The sequence below is a fragment of the Schistocerca nitens genome, chromosome 6, assembly GCF_023898315.1.
Source record: "Schistocerca nitens isolate TAMUIC-IGC-003100 chromosome 6, iqSchNite1.1, whole genome shotgun sequence".
Lineage (NCBI taxonomy): Eukaryota > Metazoa > Arthropoda > Insecta > Orthoptera > Acrididae > Schistocerca > Schistocerca nitens.
Genome location: NC_064619.1, coordinates 472259209 through 472279886, shown reverse-complemented (window position 1 = coordinate 472279886; position 20678 = coordinate 472259209). Strand labels below are relative to the sequence as shown.

Sequence of the window (20678 nt, the reverse complement as noted above, 5' to 3'; positions counted from 1 at the left end):
ACTTCATTTGAAAGAACCGTTTTTTAATTTATTTTCCTGTCCCTAACTCTGCGCAAAATGAAGCACCTCTCTACACGTGGAAATAATGTCAGATACGTTAGCTCGAATATATTTTTGCAGTGTTCTACCCCTTGTTGTATACGCAGTGGGTCAACTACTCATTTCTGTAATTGGCTGTACAATGCAGCAATGTTGGCACAGTGTGGTTGTAAATACAGACAACGAAAATTGAAATGCTGTGTACCTTCATTTCAGACGGTGCACTGTTCGTTAAATAATTGTAGTGGTTTGTCGAGATGAAATTTCAGTTTTCTCCAGGCATTCTACAAGTCACTGATTTCATACACAACTTGCAGAGTTCTTGATTTAAAATTTCACCTTGAGTAGGAAACATGGCAGACTTTCCTGCTCAGTATATCAATTACACACTGTGAAGAACATGAGTAAAAACTAAGAATCTCACTAAGGTCAACGCAATATCTTCTGACGTCCCTATTCCGACTCTCTGCACAGGTTAAAATCAGATCTTGCGTTTCGACATAAAAATGAACTACATAGGCATGTTCAAAATGTTCAACACAAGAGTCTGTGCACCTAAAAGACAACCACTCATGACACCTGTGCAATTGTAGCTCTGAGAAATAACTATATTTCGATTTCTCTAAGCGATTATCCTAAAGTTTTTGGGCCCTGATCTCAAGGTGTCAGGAATGTCAAAGACCTTGCTACAGAATTCCCCTTAGAGGAAACATATCTGACTATTATGATAAACAGTGAAATTGTTGAAATGTCATTGTCTTATTTGCGATAACTGGTACAGAATCAGTGACAGCAATTTTCTTTTCTGCTCTGCCATAGTAAACCTGCATCATACAAGAAAGAATAAAATTTTGAATATGTTTACATGTGCTTTTGAAAACCAACCTTCCAAAGATGATCATTAAATACAGTATCAGATCCAGCAATGAAAACTAAATTAGATCTAGAAGATGTTGGGAAATTCCTGGATTTGATGAGTTGCTGCATCCATAATTTCCACGAATTGCAAGCTCAGAAACACTACAAACTTCAACAGATGACTCAGTTTTAGAGAGTGTGTAACGATATTGGCGAATCTGATCATTGTGTCCAGAACATGTGTATTGGGAGAATGACTCATGTATGCACAGTGACAGATGGTCTGAAGCGGGTTCATTTGAGTACGTAGTTCTAATTTTCATCCACCAGAGTCCAGTAGTGCACAGAGGCATTCAATAAACGGGTCAAGAGCATGTTTCAGCGAATTGTTGTGTTTATTTCATGAAGGATTTTTTGTTTATTTATCTCTGTACAATTTTGTAAATGCCTTTAGCAGTGTGAATGATGCGTGAATGTGGTCTAAATTAAATATGTAGGTCATTGTTCTACTGATGAACGTTGTACGACGTGGAATTTTGTAACGTAATATGTTAAGTACGTTTATGGTAAAAGGAAAGCTAATTCGAGTGCAAATGAAAATAGTTAATAACGTAAAGTATAACCAAAATATCATAATGCTAATAATTTATTTAATGAAAAGTACAGTTCGAAACCATGTTATTTGTTGATTGGTTGGTCATAAAAATCGCGTACTAACAAGTGAGAGTAATGTTTTTCTATTGGCCTTAAAGAAAACTGACCAATCAAGACGGAGTATTCTTCGCGCGTCTTTTCTCTTGGAGATAGAGCAAGCTTACAGCTGTCTAGAATAGTCGGAGCCAACCTTTCAATGAAACGGTCGTGTGTAGTATGAGCTCCGAAGGAAGATATAATTTGCTTGTTTTCGTTGTGCTACATGCCTCAAAATTGCCTTAAAGTGAAGGCAATGTGTTTTCTAGAAAGTGCGCATTTTTTAAGCAATTTTGTGTATGAGAAAAGACAGCAATTACGCGTGGTTTATTGAGCAGGTCGGTAACTAAAAACTTGAGTGCATTAGACACCGAAAACTTAATACCATGGCTAGTATATTCATTTAAGATCAATCCCTGCTTAGTATCTGTTCAGATTTCGGGAAATACGTTACCATAAAATTGCTAACGTGCATGAACGCGTTTGTGCATAATCTGTTGAGATTAGCACGGGCTTGGACGTGAACGTGTAAAATATCAAGGTTAAGAATATAGCAAAGTTTTTCCAGTACTTACACCTTTCATTCAAAATTAAGACCTCTTCCCGACTTTTGGAATAGTTACGTTGCATGCAGCCTGGTGCGAGTTACAGTACGGTAGGTTTCTGCTCGGTTGCAGTGAGTTCACTGGTAGCCGCAGATAAAGGACGGAAGGAGGCGGGCCGCCGCAGTGTCTTCCCATTGGATGCCTACAAGCTCTATCCAGTTGTTGTGTAAAACCCCTTTCCCTAAAAATTGAGATCTGGACAAATCCTTTTTTTTTTGGTCGTCTATTATAAATGACTGAAATCATCAACGCCTTTGTAGCATCCGATACGTTTCTCGCTCAGCATTTTCATTTGCAAACAACAAACACGAAAAACAATAAAATTTGTTTGTGATTCCACAACCAGATACCCAATTTACTTTCTCGTAACTGTCCAGTCTGAAAATCCTTACTACACTCCTGGAAATTGAAATAAGAACACCGTGAATTCATTGTCCCAGGAAGGGGAAACTTTATTGACACAGTCCTGGGGTCAGATACATCACATGATCACACTGACAGAACCACAGGCACATAGACACAGGCAACAGAGCATGCACAATGTCGGCACTAGTACAGTGTATATCCACCTTTCGCAGCAATGCAGGCTGCTATTCTCCCATGGAGACGATCGTAGAGATGCTGGATGTAGTCCTGTGGAACGGCTTGCCATGCCATTTCCACCTGGCGCCTCAGTTGGACAAGCGTTCGTGCTGGACGTGCAGACCGCGTGAGACGACGCTTCATCCAGTCCCAAACATGCTCAATGGGGGACAGATCCGGAGATCTTGCTGGCCAGGGTAGTTGACTTACACCTTCTAGAGCACGTTGGGTGGCACGGGATACATGCGGACGTGCATTGTCCTGTTGGAACAGCAAGTTCCCTTGCCGGTCTAGGAATGGTAGAACGATGGGTTCGATGACGGTTTGGATGTACCGTGCACTATTCAGTGTCCCCTCGACGATCACCAGTGGTGTACGGCCAGTGAAGGAGATCGCTCCCCACACCATGATGCCGGGTGTTGGCCCTGTGTGCCTCGGTCGTATGCAGTCCTGATCGTGGCGCTCACCTGCACGGCACCAAACACGCATACGACCATCATTGGCACCAAGGCAGAAGCGACTCTCATCGCTGAAGACGACACGTCTCCATTCGTCCCTCCATTCACGCCTGTCGCGACACCACTGGAGGCGGGCCGCACGATGTTGGGGCGTGAGCGGAAGACGGCCTAACGGTGTGCGGGACCGTAGCCCAGCTTCATGGAGACGGTTGCGAATGGTCCTCGCCGATACCCCAGGAGCAACAGTGTCCCTAATTTGCTGGGAAGTGGCGGTGCGGTCCCCTACGGCACTGCGTAGGATCCTACGGTCTTGGCGTGCATCCGTGCGTCGCTGCGGTCCGGTTCCAGGTCGACGGGCACATGCACCTTCCGCCGACCACTGGCGACAACATCGATGTACTGTGGAGACCTCACGCCCCACGTGTTGAGCAATTCGGCGGTACGTCCACCCGGCCTCCCGCATGCCCACTATACGCCCTCGCTCAAAGTCCGTCAACTGCACATACGGTTCACGTCCACGCTGTCGCGGCATGCTACCAGTGTTAAAGACTGCGATGGAGCTCCGTATGCCACGGCAAACTGGCTGACACTGACGGCGGAGGTGCACAAATGCTGCGCAGCTAGCGCCATTCGACGGCCAACACCGCGGTTCCTGGTGTGTCCGCTGTGCCGTGCGTGTGATCATTGCTTGTACAGCCCTCTCGCAGTGTCCGGAGCAAGTATGGTGGGTCTGACACACCGGTGTCAATGTGTTCAGTTTTCCATTTCCAGGAGTGTATATCATTATTGTTGTACTTAGTATTCAAGCGTAACTTGATTTTCGTCGCCATTCTCCATAAGTCGTAGATACAGAACTTATATTCAAGAAACTGGAAAAACAATTCAGTACCCAAAATCTCTACACTTGAAAAGTACAAATATGGATATACTATTGTAGACGCTGCACGTCTGAGAAGTGGCATCTTCAAACTTACAACTGCACATCGAATCTTCCCTCGTGACACACAGTAAAACCTGGTCACGGTACTGACATATTAACTGCAGCAAACAGAGAAATTTCCTACCTGTCGTAGCTGACTTGAATCCTGTTGTTATTTCAGTTCCACAACTATCATTTCCCACCGTGTTCAGTGACAAAACAGGTATCATAAGTTACAGAATAGTGCAGACATGAATCAGATTCAAAATCTACTATTTATGTGTCACATTGGTGGAACGACTGGGTCGGAAGAGGAACCACACTTCGGCGAGGTTCAGCGGTTGTATTGTCCTGGTGCATAAACGACGGAGCGTTGCTCCAGTGCTGAGGACAGGAGACACCTGCTGCCCACACTCCCTTCTCCGCCCCTAGCAGACCAACTCAGTTGATGGAATGTGGTCTTCGGTGGTGCAGAATAGGATTTTGCGCATGCGCCGAACCCAGCACACGAGAGCTGACCACTAGTTTCAAGCAAGAATGCGGACGTCGTCGAAGAGGTTCATTATATAACTAAGTATCTATTTGTCATAGAGGCAGGAGAATGGATAAATTTAAATTTAAAATTTTTACGCACTGTAAAATTCTGTCAGGTGAATATATCTGTGGGATCCACTATTCCGCTCGCCACACGACGAACCGCCGTTGCTCGTAATTTTTTCTCTAAACGCGAGTGCGACAGTGCGAAGTCAACGAAAACAGCATTAACCCGGGTCTCGTTCTCTTCTGCTGTAGATCTTTTTGACCATGAAATTGAAGTGAATGTCGCTGGATGTCTGTTTGTGGAATCCATAATGATTTTTGTTGAACATCTTCCTCGATCGTAATGCGTGATCATAAAACATGTTCCGCATTTCTAGAACCTAACGGAGTCAGTGATATGGACCAATAACTATGTGTGTTTTGTTGAAAACGCGGGTGACCTGAACTTTTTTCCAGCCGCTTAGTGCCTTTCGTTGCGCCACCTGCCTACGAGAAGGTGCTGTTAAAAGAGGAGCTATGACCAGTGCTTCTTTCTTCGGCTGAGTGTATTCCTGTGTGTGATTTCCGTTCTAGAAGTACTAGAAATCTGCATACAGTAATGGTATCCCATGGCTCACCACATGTAAGTTCTCATCGCTCTTCACGATGGTAAGGACCTGGTGCCATTGAAAACTGGCATTTATGTTAGACTGGAAAAGATAATTTTGGCTACTGCTTCTTGAAGTATTCACTTGTTAGTAAGTTGGCGACATCAGGAATCGTTGCAGAAACAGCAGCATTTTGCACAAAAGCAATAAAATTCAGATCTTAGCGCTGTGTGGTGAATAGAGAAACTAGATTATCCGCATAGCGTCTTCCGACAACATGACCCCAAAGCGCAAACTATGGGAACGACAAAACTGCATGAGTCTCGGCGGGACACGTATTCCTCATCAGATGCCTCCCGTATTGCAAGCATGGAGATGTCTACCGCAACAAGATGAAACGGAAAAGTGTATCAACTGCAGAGACTGGTGGTTATTTCAGCAGACAACATTCTGTCTGCACGAGACAGTCATCCCCAGTGACTGCAGTGCTTAGTTGCAATATTATGGCGTTAATTTAACAAGTAAAATAAACTGACTTGGGAAAGAGAGAATGCATTCGATAAGACAAAATAGTAATTAGCTCAAACTGAAACTTTGATATCGCCTGTCGAGCTTGAGCTGTAAAGTATTGGTGTTGCGGCTGGTGACGTCATACGTGTGCGGAACGTTGGTTTGTTTTCCTTAGGGGCGCTTGTATTGTCACCTTATGCTGCATTTGTAGTTTATATTGGATATATACTGGGTGTCCCAAAATAATGTATACATAGCGTTGCAAATTTTGATGGAGTGGGCATGTTACTGAATCCATAAATTTAGTTACTTAAGAAAAAGCGAGTTTGCGCTGTATCCCGCTTACACTCATAATGAACAAGAGTTTAATCGATATCTTTGGTTGTCTTGGTAACGTGAGTACACAGTGATTACAAAATATGTGACCTTCTACACATATTTGTTTCAAAGGTGAGCCGGTAATGTCCAAGGATTATTACCTCTAGTAGTCGCGGGGTCCAAACGACACGAATCGAATGTGCGATCCTAAATCGATCACGCGACTCTGGTGGCGGACGTTATGAGTATATTTACGGTGATCACTACAGCAACGACAAAAGCAGAGCGTAACAAAAATACTTGTAATTACAAAGGAGACGACTTACCTTACTCGTTGTTGGTATTGTCATCATGTGAAAGACCTTGATATGTGTACGCTACGCGAACAATTCCATTTTTGCTATTAATTCGCGCAGGTGTGTAACTTAGAGCAACTAATGGAACGACGGAAAACAGATAAAAATAACAATCACAAATAATTGATCATAACGCCCGCCAATAGAGTAGCGTGATCGATTTATGATCGCACATTCAAAATGTATCGTTTAGACGCCGAGACTTCAAGAGGCTATCTTTCTTGGAAATTACCATCTATCAAAGCCGCGGGCTCCAAACGATAGATATCGAAGGTGCGATTCTTAATCGATCAAGCGACTGTGGTGCCGGGCGTTATGATAAATTATTTGTGACTTTCTAGGAAAACGCAAACTATTTAAGTTGATAGTGAGTGGGATGTATGGTATTGTAGACGTTTCTTCAGCCGATTTTCTAAGGTGGAAGAATCTGATTCCATGCTTTGTAGAAAATTGTTTGAATTTGTCGAAATATGGACAAATACCAGATGACAAAAGAAGGGACTGTGTAGACTGTGGTGGGGCGAAGTCTGTAAAAGTTCGTAACAAGAGTTCTAATAGTTTTTCCTTGCGGAAACTGTAGTAACGAACGACCAACAGGAAGAGTACATAGTTTGACTATTCCAAATTCTCAATCCAGACCAGCATAATTCTTGTAGCTTGCTGGACTAGGGACTACACCCTGCAAGCAACAGTACCGGAAACTGACTTATCTACTAATGCCGTGTTGCGTTTATTTCGGGTTTTGCAGAGAAGTGTGTTATGTAATACGAGGCCTGTTCAGAAAGTAAGCTCCGATTGATTGCCAAATTGAAACCACAGTGAACATCAGAAATGTTTTACTTGTAACAATTAGCTACACCTTTCAGCTACTTCTCTACGTAGTCGCCGTTCTGACTTAGACTTTTGTCATAGCGTTGTACCAACTTTTCAATAGCCTCATCATAGAAGGCAGCCGCCAGTGCTTTCCGCCAATTCTCCACGCTGGCCTACACCTCGTTGTCTGTGTCAAAATGTTCTCTTCAAAGACAGCGGTTCATGTGACCAGAGATGAAACTCAGGGGGAGACAATTGCGGACTGTATTGTGGGTAATCTCACATTTCCATTTGAAAATGATGCAGGAGCATCTTCATTGCCCCTGCAGAATGCGGCTGAGAATTGTCTTGAAGAAGAAACAGCACGACAGTTATGTAATGTTAGCTGCATAGCTTCAGGCGAAATTTCTCACCAGGCCCTCGTACTTGGCGGCAGACACTATTTTCTAGACATCTTTACGCACTCACTGCGAGCTCAGAAATGAGAAGAGCGACGTGATGCTAACTGGGGTTATACTAGAGACACTACCCAACACATCTGTGCAAAGCTTTATCGGATTTTCATAGTCGTTTCCATTTCGCGACCGATCGGAGCTTACTTTCTGAACGCCCCTCGTAGTAACGAACTACCGTGTACCGATCGGTGGACCAAATAAAGTTGTTGAAGTAGACGAGTCGCACATAGCAAGGGGCAAAAACGAGAGAGGACGACCTTTAAAGAATGAAGTCAAATATATTTTGGTATTCGGTGGTACAGAACTAGAGTCCCGAAAGTGCTTGGAGGTAAAAGTGTTGCCCAGAGACAAGGTACCTTTAGTCGGTTTAAGAAAGAACTTTATGCTACCTGGTAGCAAAGTGATTACAGACGGCTTTAAGCCCTTCAAGACACTGAAAGCAGAAGGATTCAACCACGAGTTGGTCAACCACTCTGTAGAGTTCGTGTCTTCCGATGTCGCCAGTGTGCACACGCAGAACATCGAGCGGCTGTGGAAATCAGTGAAATCTTCCATTAAAATAGAAGGACGTCCAGGAGGAAGAGACGAACTCAACTTCTTTCAGTATTTGTATTTTCATAACTTGCGGTTGCAAGGCAAACTTGACGTATGTCACACTATAGACATATTTTTGTGTGACACTGGCAGAGTCTAGCAATGTTACGGCAAAAAAAAAAAAAAATCCTTCCCGTAGCATACTCATCAAATGGACTTTCTCATGACGACAAGGTCGACGACGAGTGAGGTAAGTTGTTGCCTTTGTAATTACAAGTATTTTAGTAACGCTCTTCTTTTGTCGTTGCAGTGGCGACCATTATAAACATGCTCATAACGCCCGCCACCACAGTCGCGTGACCGATTTACAATCGCACGTTCGATATCTATCGTTTGGAGTTGGAGCCCCCGGCTTCGATAGGCAACCATTCTTGGAAATTACCGGTATGGGAGTATTCGGTCGAGCTATGTAGGTAAGTGACGTGCTTGTTACCGTATTCCACTAACTTTCGTGACATTGGCTACCTGTACAGGTTTTACTTTGTCGCTTTCTGTACTGATATTTCTTTTTGGTTTTTTTATTGGTGTCTGGCTTTTGAGTTAAGTTATATTCGTGGAGTGATGTTATCGATACCAGTTGAATTTCTGTAGTCTGATGCTGTATTTCTGAATTTTCGATGCCAACCTCTGCATCCTATTCTTCATCGTATTCTTCTGGTTGTTTTGTTTTGTATACTTCAGTATTTTTGGGATTCTGTGGTTTTTATTTGAGAATATATCTTGCAAAATTGCCGCAGTTTCCCTCTCAGGTGCAATATACGTTATTCAGAATTTTTACATTTCCGAATTTGATTTTTGTATTTTGGTTGTATAGGAACTGGTGATTATGACGTCCTAATCGCCATTTTTAGATCAAATTTGTGTTGCATTTTGAGGCTTGTGATGACGTCAATGGTCAAAGTGGACAGGTGTTATCGAAGGCTCTTGTTCACCCCAATGATTCACCATACTTGAAACACAGTGCCGTACATCTGGCCGGGACGGTGCGCCCCTATTTAGCCTTAGGGGGAGGGTTTGGTTTGGTTTTGCTTTGCTTAGGTGCAGGATACGTCTGGGGACGTACGGGCCAAATGAAAAACTATAGAACACGAAGACAGAGATCAGTTAAAAAACGACTGTGCGTCAGTCCCAATTGACATAATACAAGGCAGCTAAAACCAGGGGAGAGGCGCACACAGCGCCCGCTGTCACCTCCAGATGAGATCACGGCCGGTCACACCTGTTAATCAGTTTAGTAAAGACGTGATGCGTTTTGACGTCGCAGGCTGATAATTATTGGACTGGGGCGTTAAATGTATCGGTTGAAATGCTCGAGCGATGTGTTGTGGTGCTGTAACGACATAGCAGCTCATAAAAATTGTTCAAATGGCTGTGAGCACTATGCGACTTAACTTCTGAGCTCATCAGTCGCCTAGAACTTAGAACTAATTAAATGTAACTAACCTAAGGACATCACACACATCCGTGCCCGAGGCAGGATTCGAACCTGCGACCGTAGCGGTCGCTCGGTTCCAGACTGTAGCGCCTAGAACCGCATGGCCACTCCGACCGGCAGCAGCACATAGTTTTCGCCCCAGATGTAAGCATTGCTGTTATACAGCAGCAGCCAAACATCAGTTCTCTACATTCTGTATTATCTAGTGCGCTACTTCAATGGCAAACATGTTGATTAGTTTGATTCTGTTTAGAGCAATGATAACCGAATACCTTGCAATAGTGAATGCTGTGGGAGGTGTTCTACAGATGAGCGAGATGAAGCCGGAGCATTGGATACTCTTACTTGGGCTGATTTACTTACGAGAGTGTGTACTGCGGAATGTTATTTAGACTTCTTATGGGAATTTTGTGGATTGTCAGCGGGAGACGTGTGTGGAACTCTTTTAAAAACGACCAATGTTGATTTCCCGTTTTAGTTATATTGTACGAAATGTACGAAACCAGTACGATCAGGAAAAACACGTAGTTCGTTACATGTCAACTGACGATACAACAGAGTATTATTTTGCTCCCTTGCTTGGTTAAAGAATATACGTTAGTAGTCACTGCTACAGAAAGCTGTATAACTACAATTACTGTTGGCGATTATTTAATTTTTGCCGTGAGATGTGTAATGTGATTGTTGTGAATTTTACAAAATGCAGTGGCTGTATTTTCACAGTTTGGCTTAGGAGGCCAAAATTTTCCTTGTGAGTCGCTCACAGTTTTTGTGAGAGATAGCAAATGGCCATAGTAACACTCTCATAGTATTTAAACTTTCGCTTAAGTTTTCTTCATATTTCATTTTTATTTCGTTTCATTATCCTTCAGTTAAAGTAAATCAACCGATCACAAATTTGACGAACTTTTACATCTTCGGAATATGACATACCTATGTTCGTCCTTCCATTGAACAAATGGGGCGTCCAGTACCTTTAAATTCTACGTCTTCGTGTGCTGTGTTATATTAACGTCGCCAGATTCCACTTTTGATTTACAGATCAGAGTCCTCCGGATGGGTTAGTGACTTCCCAGGTAATGTTTGCAAACTGAGGGGATCGGTGAAGTTTTATTCCTAGCGGACCTGAATATCTTGTGGCCGGCACATGTCCCTAGTGGGGCGTATTAAATTCTAAAAGTATCGAATTAAGAATATGTTAAAATGCATCAGTTTATTTGTTGTGGTGGTAATATAATTAGAAAAAAATCTTAAAATGGTACATACTGATCGAAATCACAAGAATAAATAAATTTAGGAGCTGTATACCTAACTTTTTCATAACTATATGGAAGAGAGTTATTGAAGTGTACAAGTCATGGTGCTGCTAAAGGTAAAATAAAAGTGTGTGGTGTAGGAGACTATGTTTGTTTGTATTCAGCACTAGACGGATTTGCTACCGCATTATTCTGGAAAAAAAGATATTGCGGTGTGGCCGACCTTAAGCAAAGCGTAAAAAAGAACATTTTGAAAGTTATTTAGAAAATTGTGATGAATACAATTCACATTACTATTCCATTATCGTACTGCGTAACACCGACACATTTTAGGAAGAAAAATTACTTGTTTAACCTTACTTTTTTCCATATCTATAAACTATCAAGGGCATTACTGAATTACCTAGTAATTTTATGTTATGTCGTCTTATCCTAATCTTTTGTGTTGTAGGTCGGGAGTTATTACCTGCCATTTCGATTTCTTGTGTATTCCTTCTATTGTAAGCATTAACTAAATTGTCCACCTCTACGTCTACGTCAACGTGATAACTCTGCCATTCACAATAAAGAGCTTGGCAGATGGTTCAATGAACCACAAGTTTCTCTACCGTTCCACTCACGAACGGTGCGCGGGAAAACGAGCAGTTAAATTTTTCTGTGCGAGTCCTGATTTCTCTTATTTTATCGTGATGATCATTTCTCCCTATGTACGTGCGTGCCAACAGAACCTTTCCGCAATTGGAGGAGAGAACTGGGGATTGAAATTTCATAACAAGATTCCCTCGCAACGAGAAACGCCTTTGTTTTAATAATTGCCACTCCAATACAAGCATCATGTCTGTGTCACTATCTCCCCTGTTTCTCGACAGTACAAAACGAGCCGCCCTTCTTTGAACTTTTTCGATGTCATCCGCCAGTCCTACCTGATGCGGATCCCACACTGAACAGCAATACTCCAGAATAGGGCGGAAGAGCTTGATGTAAACAGTCTCTTTAGTAGCCCTGTTGCACCTTGTGAGTGGTCTGCCAGTGAATCACAGTCTTTGGTTTGCTCTACCCACAACATTATCAAGGTGATCGTTTTAATTTAGGTTATCTGTAATTGTAATCCCTAAGTATTTAGCTGAATTTGCAGCCTTCAGATTTGTGTGACTTACCGCGTAATCGAAATTTAGCAGATTACTTTTAGTATTCAAGTGAATAACTTCACACTTTTCTTTATTCAGGGTCAGTTGCAACTTTTCGCAGCATACAGATATCTTATTTAAATAATTTTGCAATTCGTTTTGGTCATCTGATTACTTTACAAGACGGTAAATGACAGCATCGTCTGGAAACAACCTAATTGTGCCTTATCATAGTGATAAGAGAATATTCCGTCCGTTACAAATGAATTTACGTGTGTGTACGAAACTTTTTCACCTAATCGTGCTAGGCATTTTAGAGGTCTATAATATACAGTATATCTATAATTAGTTTTTATCGATATAATAAAGCAAAATCTAAGCTGAAACTGACGTAAAATGGTGCAAATATTATCAATATTCCAGAATGAGATTTTCACTCTGCAGCGGAGTGTGCGCTGATATCAAACTTCCTGGCAGATTAAAACTGTGTGCCCGACCGAGACTCGAACTCGGGACCTTTGCCTTTCGCGGGCAAGTGCTCTACCAACTGAGCTACCGAAGCACGACTCACGCCCGGTACTCACAGCTTTACTTCTGCCAGTACCTCGTCTCCTACCTTCCAAACTTTACAGAAGCTCTCCTGCGAACCTTGCAGAACTAGCACTCCTGAAAGAAAGGATATTGCGGAGACATGGCTTAGCCACAGCCTGGGGGATGTTTCCAGAATGAGATTTTCATTCTGCAGCGGAGTGTGCGCTGATATGAAACTTCCTGGCAGATTAAAACTGTGTGCCCGACCGAGACTCGAACTCGGGACCTTTGCTTTTCGCGGGCAAGTGCTCTACCAACTGAGCTACCGAAGCACGACTCACGCCCGGTACTCTCAGCTTTACTTCTGCCACTACCTCGTCTCCTACCTTCCAAACTTTACAGAAGCTCTCCTGCGAACCTTGCAGAACTAGCACTCCTGAAAGAAAGGATATTGCGGAGACATGGCTCAGCCACAGCCTGGGGGATGTTTCCAGAATGAGATTTTCACTCTGCAGCGGAGTGTGCGCTGATATGAAACTTCCTGGCAGATTAAAACTGTGTGCCCGACCGAGACTCGAACTCGGGACCTTTGCCTTTCGCGGGCAAGTGCTCTACCAACTGAGCTACCGAAGCACGACTCACGCCCGGTACTCACAGCTTTACTTCTGCCAGTACCTCGTCTCCTACCTTCCAAACTTTACAGAAGCTCTCCTGCGAACCTTGCAGAACTAGCACTCCTGAAAGAAAGGATATTGCGGAGACATGGCTTAGCCACAGCCTGGGGGATGTTTCCAGAATGAGATTTTCACTCTGCAGCGGAGTGTGCGCTGCAGAGGTACTGGCAGAAGTAAAGCTGTGAGTACCGGCCGTGAGTCGTGCTTGGGTAACTCAGTTGGTAGAGCACTTGCCCGCGAAAGGCAAAGGTCCCGAGTTCGAGTCTCGGTCGGGCACACAGTTTTAATCTGCCAGGAAGTTTCATTATCAATATTATCATGAAATCGTTACTGGGCTTCAGTCACACATCCTGATATCGTCATATTTATATAGAACAAACAACTACTGCATCACGTTTGCTTCTTTTGTTTTTGCGTTATTATTGCACACAAAAGTTCTTAGAGAGGTGTAACGGAAGTTACTTATCATTGTTATCTAACGAAATATCTTAAAATTACCCAGATATTTTAAAACTTTTTCATTACTTTATTTTTGGGACATAGTAACTGTGTCATTTTCTTCAGGTTGAAGTTACCCGTACAGCCATGAACATTGCGGAACCATCCAGTCTGTGACAAAATCCTAACGTCAAGGTGGTTCAGATGTATACGCTACGCATCTAGCGCATGTCGTATCCCCAATAAATGTTCCAAACGACCCTTCTTTACTTTTGGTGAAATAAATAAAAAAATAAAATAAAAACCTGCCTTCTGGAACAGCATTTACCTTTGTAGCGTTAGTCCTGAAAGTAAAATTTAAGGTCATAACAAATCATAGGGGGTAGGGGCCACAGTATAAGAAGTAGCGGACATGAACTCTCTCTGAATTCTCAGTCGATCTTAAGGCTGAGCAATATGTTCGCACCATTAATACCTCATTAATACCTTTGTTTACTCGCTTGAGGTCACATCCACATGCTAATCAATTGATATTTGCCCTATGCAGTTCAGCGAATTGTAGCATCAGTTTGATTATACTAAGTGTGCTTTGATTTATGTGTCCCAATACTGATCAGCGAGAATGTTATGACCACCGACCTACTGTCGATATAAACCCGTCCAGGCGATAGCAGCGACACATGGCGCGGAATGACTGCTAATCAGACAAACGCACGGTGCATGTAGTATCTGTGAGCCTGCCGTCCGTGTTTAGAATGGCAGAGGCCCGCGATCTATCTCAGTTGGACCGAGGGTCGATTGTGATGGCATTTCGGAAGACTGCATGACTCGTCGCGATCACCCCTCATCACAGATGTCGGACGTCGTAAGCTGGGCAGACTGGTAAAGCAGGACAGGCCACGAACTATGGCAGAATGAACATTAGAGCTTAATGCTGGACAGAGTGCAAGTGTATGTGAACTCATCGTACCGAACACTCGTAACGAAGCGCCTCCATAGCCGAAGACACGAATATGTGTCGATGTTAACTCCACGACATCGGCAACTACAACTAAATTGGTCTCGTGACCATCGGCACTGGACATTGGCGCAGTCGCAGAGCGTTGTATGGTCTGATTAATCTCGGTACTTTCTTTATCTTGCCGAAGGGAGGGTGAGAATCCGTCTCTTGTAGGGCAACAGCTCCTTGACGCCTGTACTGTGAGATGGAGACAAACTGAACGCGGCTCCATTATGCTCTGGGGAACATCCATGGGACCAGTGGAGCTTGTGCAAGGTACCTTGACGGCCAAGGATTACCGTGTACTGATTGCAGACCAGGGACACCCCTTCATGACGATCGCGTTTCCCGATGGCAGTGGCAATTTTCAACAAGAGAAGGTGACATGTCACATGGCCAGGAATCTGATGGAGTGGAGTGGTTCTACGAACACAGTCCTGAATTCCAGTTGATGTGTTGGCCCTCCCAACCCGATCGAAGACATCTCGGAACGCGGCGTCACAGCTCATCGCACCCCTCCCCGTAATTTACGGTGACTTGTGTGTGCAGATGTGGTCTCACCCCCTCCAGCGACCTGCCAAAGCCTCATTTCATCCATACCACGACACGCGCCGTTGATATCCGTCCCAGAGCTGGACATACCGGCTATTAGGTAGATGGTCACAATTTTCTGGCTGATCAGTGGTGTTTCTACGTAAAAGTATAGACAGTCGTTAGTGAGTGAAGCACTGTATGCTGAGGGCGACAAATGTTGATTACATTTTAATTGCTGCGTGTGTAGGGCCGTATTACATGTTGAGTTAAATAGTAAATTTTGGGATTATAGCGACTAATATGTTATCCTTCGAAGCAGAGATTTTGTAGTCAGTGTAGTCTTTTGAGTGTTATCATTAGTGTCAATGATTTTGCTCTTAAACTTCATACACAAATTTTGAATGAGAAGTCCAGTGTATTCCTAATTTTTCCATTCGTGTACCATTGGCACAACAGTTTTTTTATTACTATTATTGCTTATATTCATTTTGTTACACGAATAAAAATAAGAAGTAGGAATTACTCACTTCTAACTTCCACTTTCATTGACGAACAGATAATGGCAGATAGGACTCGCATTGGAGAGAAAATCAAAAGAGTTTTATTCGTAAGGAACCATTCTCGCGTTTGCCATAATCTACTTAGAGAAGCCATCAACCCCTTCATCTAGGTGGTCGAAAGAGAACTTCAACCACCGTCATGCGAGTCCCCTGCATTACCACAACGCCGCCTGTTGCAAATAAAACAAATAACGAGACGTGCTATATCATTAATCCAAAGATTTATTGGATCGGTAACTGTGGTTTCAGGTGGTATTCGCCACGATATCGCCGTCGAACAGTTTAGCAGCCAGACGGTCTTCACCATATGTCGCGTTGATGGCCACGCGTCCACACGTCCAGCGTCTAACATGGCGGCTCTCAAGAGCTGCGCGGTGTGATGTACAGACCTCCAAGGTGGGCGCGGAGGGCACTGGAGTGATCTGCCAACAAACATAAATTTCAAAATTAAAAACGTCACCCTATTATGGTGGGTTGACATGACATCTGTAAAGAAAAGTGCTAAATTATCGTAGGACCCCATGGTAATAAATGGTCGTTTTCTGTATCCATAGAAGCGGTGTTTCTATCGCCCCATCTCATGAACCCTAGAACACTAATTATCGCAAATATGAAAACTACCGACAGTGAATGTTTGCCTGTATACTCGTCCCGGAGTGCGGTCTACTGTGGTCAAATGGTCTACAGAATTATTGCATCATAATGGTAGATAGTTGTTACAAGTATCAGAATATTTTAGAGTTAGTCGATACCTCACGCAGAGTGATGTATTATTCTTACTTGTACTATACTCATTAAGGAACGGAGAGAATTCAGGCTGTGAGCAAAGGCATCAATATCAAATTACTAGAATCTCTTAAAATAAGTTGTGCAAATGTTCATTTCAAATTAGGAGAGCTTCGTGGATAATTACGCGACAGAAAAATAAACGATTATGCAGTATAAAAAATAGGACCAAAGCACCAAGTATAATCATGGGACGCTGAAACTTAAGCTGTGCTGTAAACTTGATAACTGTTTTATGGGCCGGAGATGACACAGGAGAATGTTTTTTGAACGGCTGTACATGATGTGAATGCGTAGGAAACCATATTGTACCACTGATTCTTGAGTTTAAGTGTATCCTACCTATACTGGAGCAAAACGAAATGTATGTCACGAAAGGACTACATATCTGAACACAATTCACAACTGGCATAAAAAAAGATCAGACTATGGGTACTAACAAAGTTTATGGGGCTACCAAGAACTTTGTAGCCATGGGGATGTATCTAAGCTGATATTATTTCAGTTATATTTAAAATCATAAAACTGTAGACTAGAGAAAACATGAAGATTCCCTATGTCAAGGGAGTTACCATGTGGTCATGAAACGAGAAATACACTTAGAAACCAAAATCTGTAGTTCTCTACCAAAATCGAAGTACCACTCACCGTAACAGCACGACTTTAATCCTCCTCCTGCAGCCATTTCTGCAGCAACTGCACAAAGAAAGCGTCCAACGTGAACTGACGCTCCTGCTGGAAAAAATGGCTATGAGCACTATGGGACTTAACTTCTGAAGTCATCAGTCCCCTAGAACTTAGAAGTACTTACGTCTAACTAACCAAAGGACATCACACACATCCATGCCCGAGGCAGGATTCGAACCTGCGACCGTAGCAGTCACGCGGTTCCGGACTGAAGCGCTTAGAACCGCACGGCTTCCTGTTGGAAAAGATCTTATTACTTTCATGTTATGTAACACGTTAAGTGATTCCGGATTTGTACTACTTCCTCTCATAGAAAAGTGTAACGAATTGTAACATTTATCCTAAGTTAGCAGGATACAGATATCGATATTAAGAATATAATAATTCAATTTACTATCCAACTAACTTAATTCGTTTCACTTCTCAGCAACTATTCATACTTACAAATAACGAATATCACATTATCTTTAACACTATTTTGGTACGACTGGTTAATGCTGTGCTTCTGAGGTTATGCCGTGTTGTTATTCCTGCTTTATGGTCAACATTTCAACAACTGACCGAGCCATATCCCTCAGGTCGTGTGACGATCCCTGACTGGTTTCAGTCCAAGCACCGAATACACATTACCGCAAAGTTCGCCGCACGTGAAGTTAATCACTGGGACGTCCGTGGAAGTATTGAGCACGAAATAAACACAACAATTCAGCCTAATACCCGGAAGCAGAGCAGTAACTAGTATCATATTCGAGAGTAAGTTATCATGTAGTGAGAAAACGAAAAATTCACTTTGAAACCAAATGCTAGTATTTTTTCTACTGTTGTAATTTACACTCACCATAACTGAAGGAACTTCTTTCTCTTCTTGCAGACGCTTCTGCAGTATCTCCTCAAAAAACGAGTCCAGGGTGAACAGACGTTCCTCTTGGAAAAGAACTTATTAGTTCGATGAGAGGTAGAGTATGTTTAGTAATTCAGAGATAGCGCTAGTTCTGTACACAGATATGTGTTATAAAGTATTACATTTATTTCGAACTTTTGGCCTAGAGTTAGTAATAGTGTGAATTCACTTATAGCCTGTAGTATCAGATAGAATTCCGTTCTTCCGACATTCACTACCATTGTCCTACGTACGATGAGTTAATCTGGAATGACAGAGGCCTACAATGTAACTACTTAAGCCACTGTCTTTTATTACGAGCTCCTCCTTGTTCTTCCTCTGGAAAGGAAGGTAAATGGAACTATACAAAGTTTTGCTAACAGTTCCTGTTTCTCTGTCCTCTGACTCCACATGTCCTCTGGTCAGTCTGATATTAACCATGTTCAACAGCTAACTGGATGAGCAACCAGATGGTCTACAACGTCGTCTTCAACGGGTCGCTCGTGTTGGTAGCATATAAAGTGAACCTCTGCTCCTAAAATATTTTTCAGCATAATTCTCTTCCACTTGAGAGAGGTGTTACCATTCTGAAGCCTTTCACATTGTCATTTGTTCAGTTAGCAAATAGCACACCTAATTTCCCGGAAAGATAAATGATTTGGTTAGAATCAACTGTCCATGTCTTACGTCAGTGTTACATTTAATGGGCCTCAATACAGTTGCCAGAATTGTTTAATCAGCATTCAGGTTCGATTATCAACATCGTCTTACCTAATGCGACAAGTCCGGATATAATGTGGTGATAACACGGAGGAGAGGAGCTAGGGCCAGTGGGATCTGGGGGAAAGAGCCAGCAGACATGTAGCGAAGGAGGTTAGAGAACATACGACTGTGGAAGATGGTGTGAATGGCCAAGCATCCGGCAAAGTCTCACTTCATACACATCGCTTTTACACGGTGAAGTCACCCTGCAGGTCACAGAATATACGACTTTGACATGATGAAGTCACCCTGTCTCTCATCCGAATAGGACACATATCTAATGGCTTCATAATCATGTTAAACGACCACTAGGTCGGTTACGCATGTGGTTTTAGAATTCTTATACTCCATAAGTTATGACACTTTATCTTTTGATGCGAAGGCAGAAGTAAATTAATGAGGACTCCAGCTCTTTTTTTACTTGAAGTCGAGACGACTGACATAACACTGCTAAGCTAGAAAGCAATATTCTAGTCGTAGTACTATAGTACTATGTCTCTCACCAGAGGTGAAATGTAACGTATTTCCATACCATCTAATACCAATTTTGTCTTGTATTTTGTAGCGTTTGATAACGACGGAAAGTCGAGATGCGTAATGTGTTTTTGGAAATAAAAAAATGTGGTCAAGACATAAAAAAGTTATTAAAGCACTTTCTCTATTAGTATGCTGTAAGTAATCTAAGCCGGCCGAAGTGGCCGTGCGGTTAAAGGCGCTGCAGTCTGGAACCGCAAGACCGCTACGGTCGCAGGTTCGAATCCTGCCTCGGGCATGGATGTTTGTGATGTCCTTAGGTTAGTTAGGTTTAACTAGTTCTAAGTTCCAGGGGACTAATGACCTCAGCAGTTGAGTCCCATAGTGCTCAGAGCCATTTGAACCATTTTTTAAGTAATCTAATATCAATCACGTTTCGTCCATTTCATGATGCAAAAACCAAACCAGTCTTTCCTGTACCACAACGTGGCGCTTTGAATTAAAATATCAGTTAATTTTAACTGCATCGTTCGCTATTTGCATTTACACCAATGTGAGTTTGTAACTATTAGCACCAGCTCAACTCATTCCTTGTGTAATTTGGTGGTGTCGAGAATCATGATTTAATGTCTCATTGACGGTATTGTGACAAATATTCATTAAAAAAACTGTGTCAGTTTATTTAAAAGTTTTATAGTTTTGCGACGCTTATTTGCCTGACAACAGTGATCTTATTTTTAAGTGGTTCACTCGTGCATCAATTTCCTGACTAGGTAAGTTTAGTAAAAACCAGCGAATGTGTGTCATGAACTGGTTAGAATCCCGGAGCTCTCAGATTACAACTGTGGTTCGTTAAGTCCGGATGTGGAAACAATACATTCGCCACACCATTCATTGTATTACTCTCATTCTTCAAAAATATGCAACCAGATTTCCATGCATGGTCGGAGTAGTTGCCTATTTTCTCGCTGATGTCATAAAATTTTATTTCAGTATCTACACCAAGAGCTTGCACGCCACAAAGCGCCTCAGTTACATCAGTCGCATTGTCACTGCACTGTCATTTTACTGAAGCAACTACTAAATTGGACTGTCAAGTTAAATTAAAAGTTTCAACCGCAGATTTTTGACACTGCATCTTTGTCCATCGAACTGCTTTTCTGATTCGTGATTTCGCTCTCTAGTTTATCGCTTTTAACCTGAAATTCTT

General features: G+C 42.6%; 1 long non-coding RNA gene across 4 annotated transcripts in view; it reads left to right on the top strand.

Annotated features, from left to right (window-relative positions):
• LOC126263059 (uncharacterized) overlaps window positions 1-20678 on the top strand; it is a 498584-nt gene that overhangs the window by 295029 nt on the left and 182877 nt on the right. Inside the window, exon 2 of one of the 4 annotated variants that reach the window (XR_007546809.1) lies at window positions 18224-18307. The exons of the other annotated variants lie outside the window; for them this stretch is intronic. This is a non-coding gene — a long non-coding RNA (uncharacterized LOC126263059). The remainder of the gene's footprint in view (window positions 1-18223; window positions 18308-20678) is intronic. 4 annotated transcript variants of the gene reach the window in all.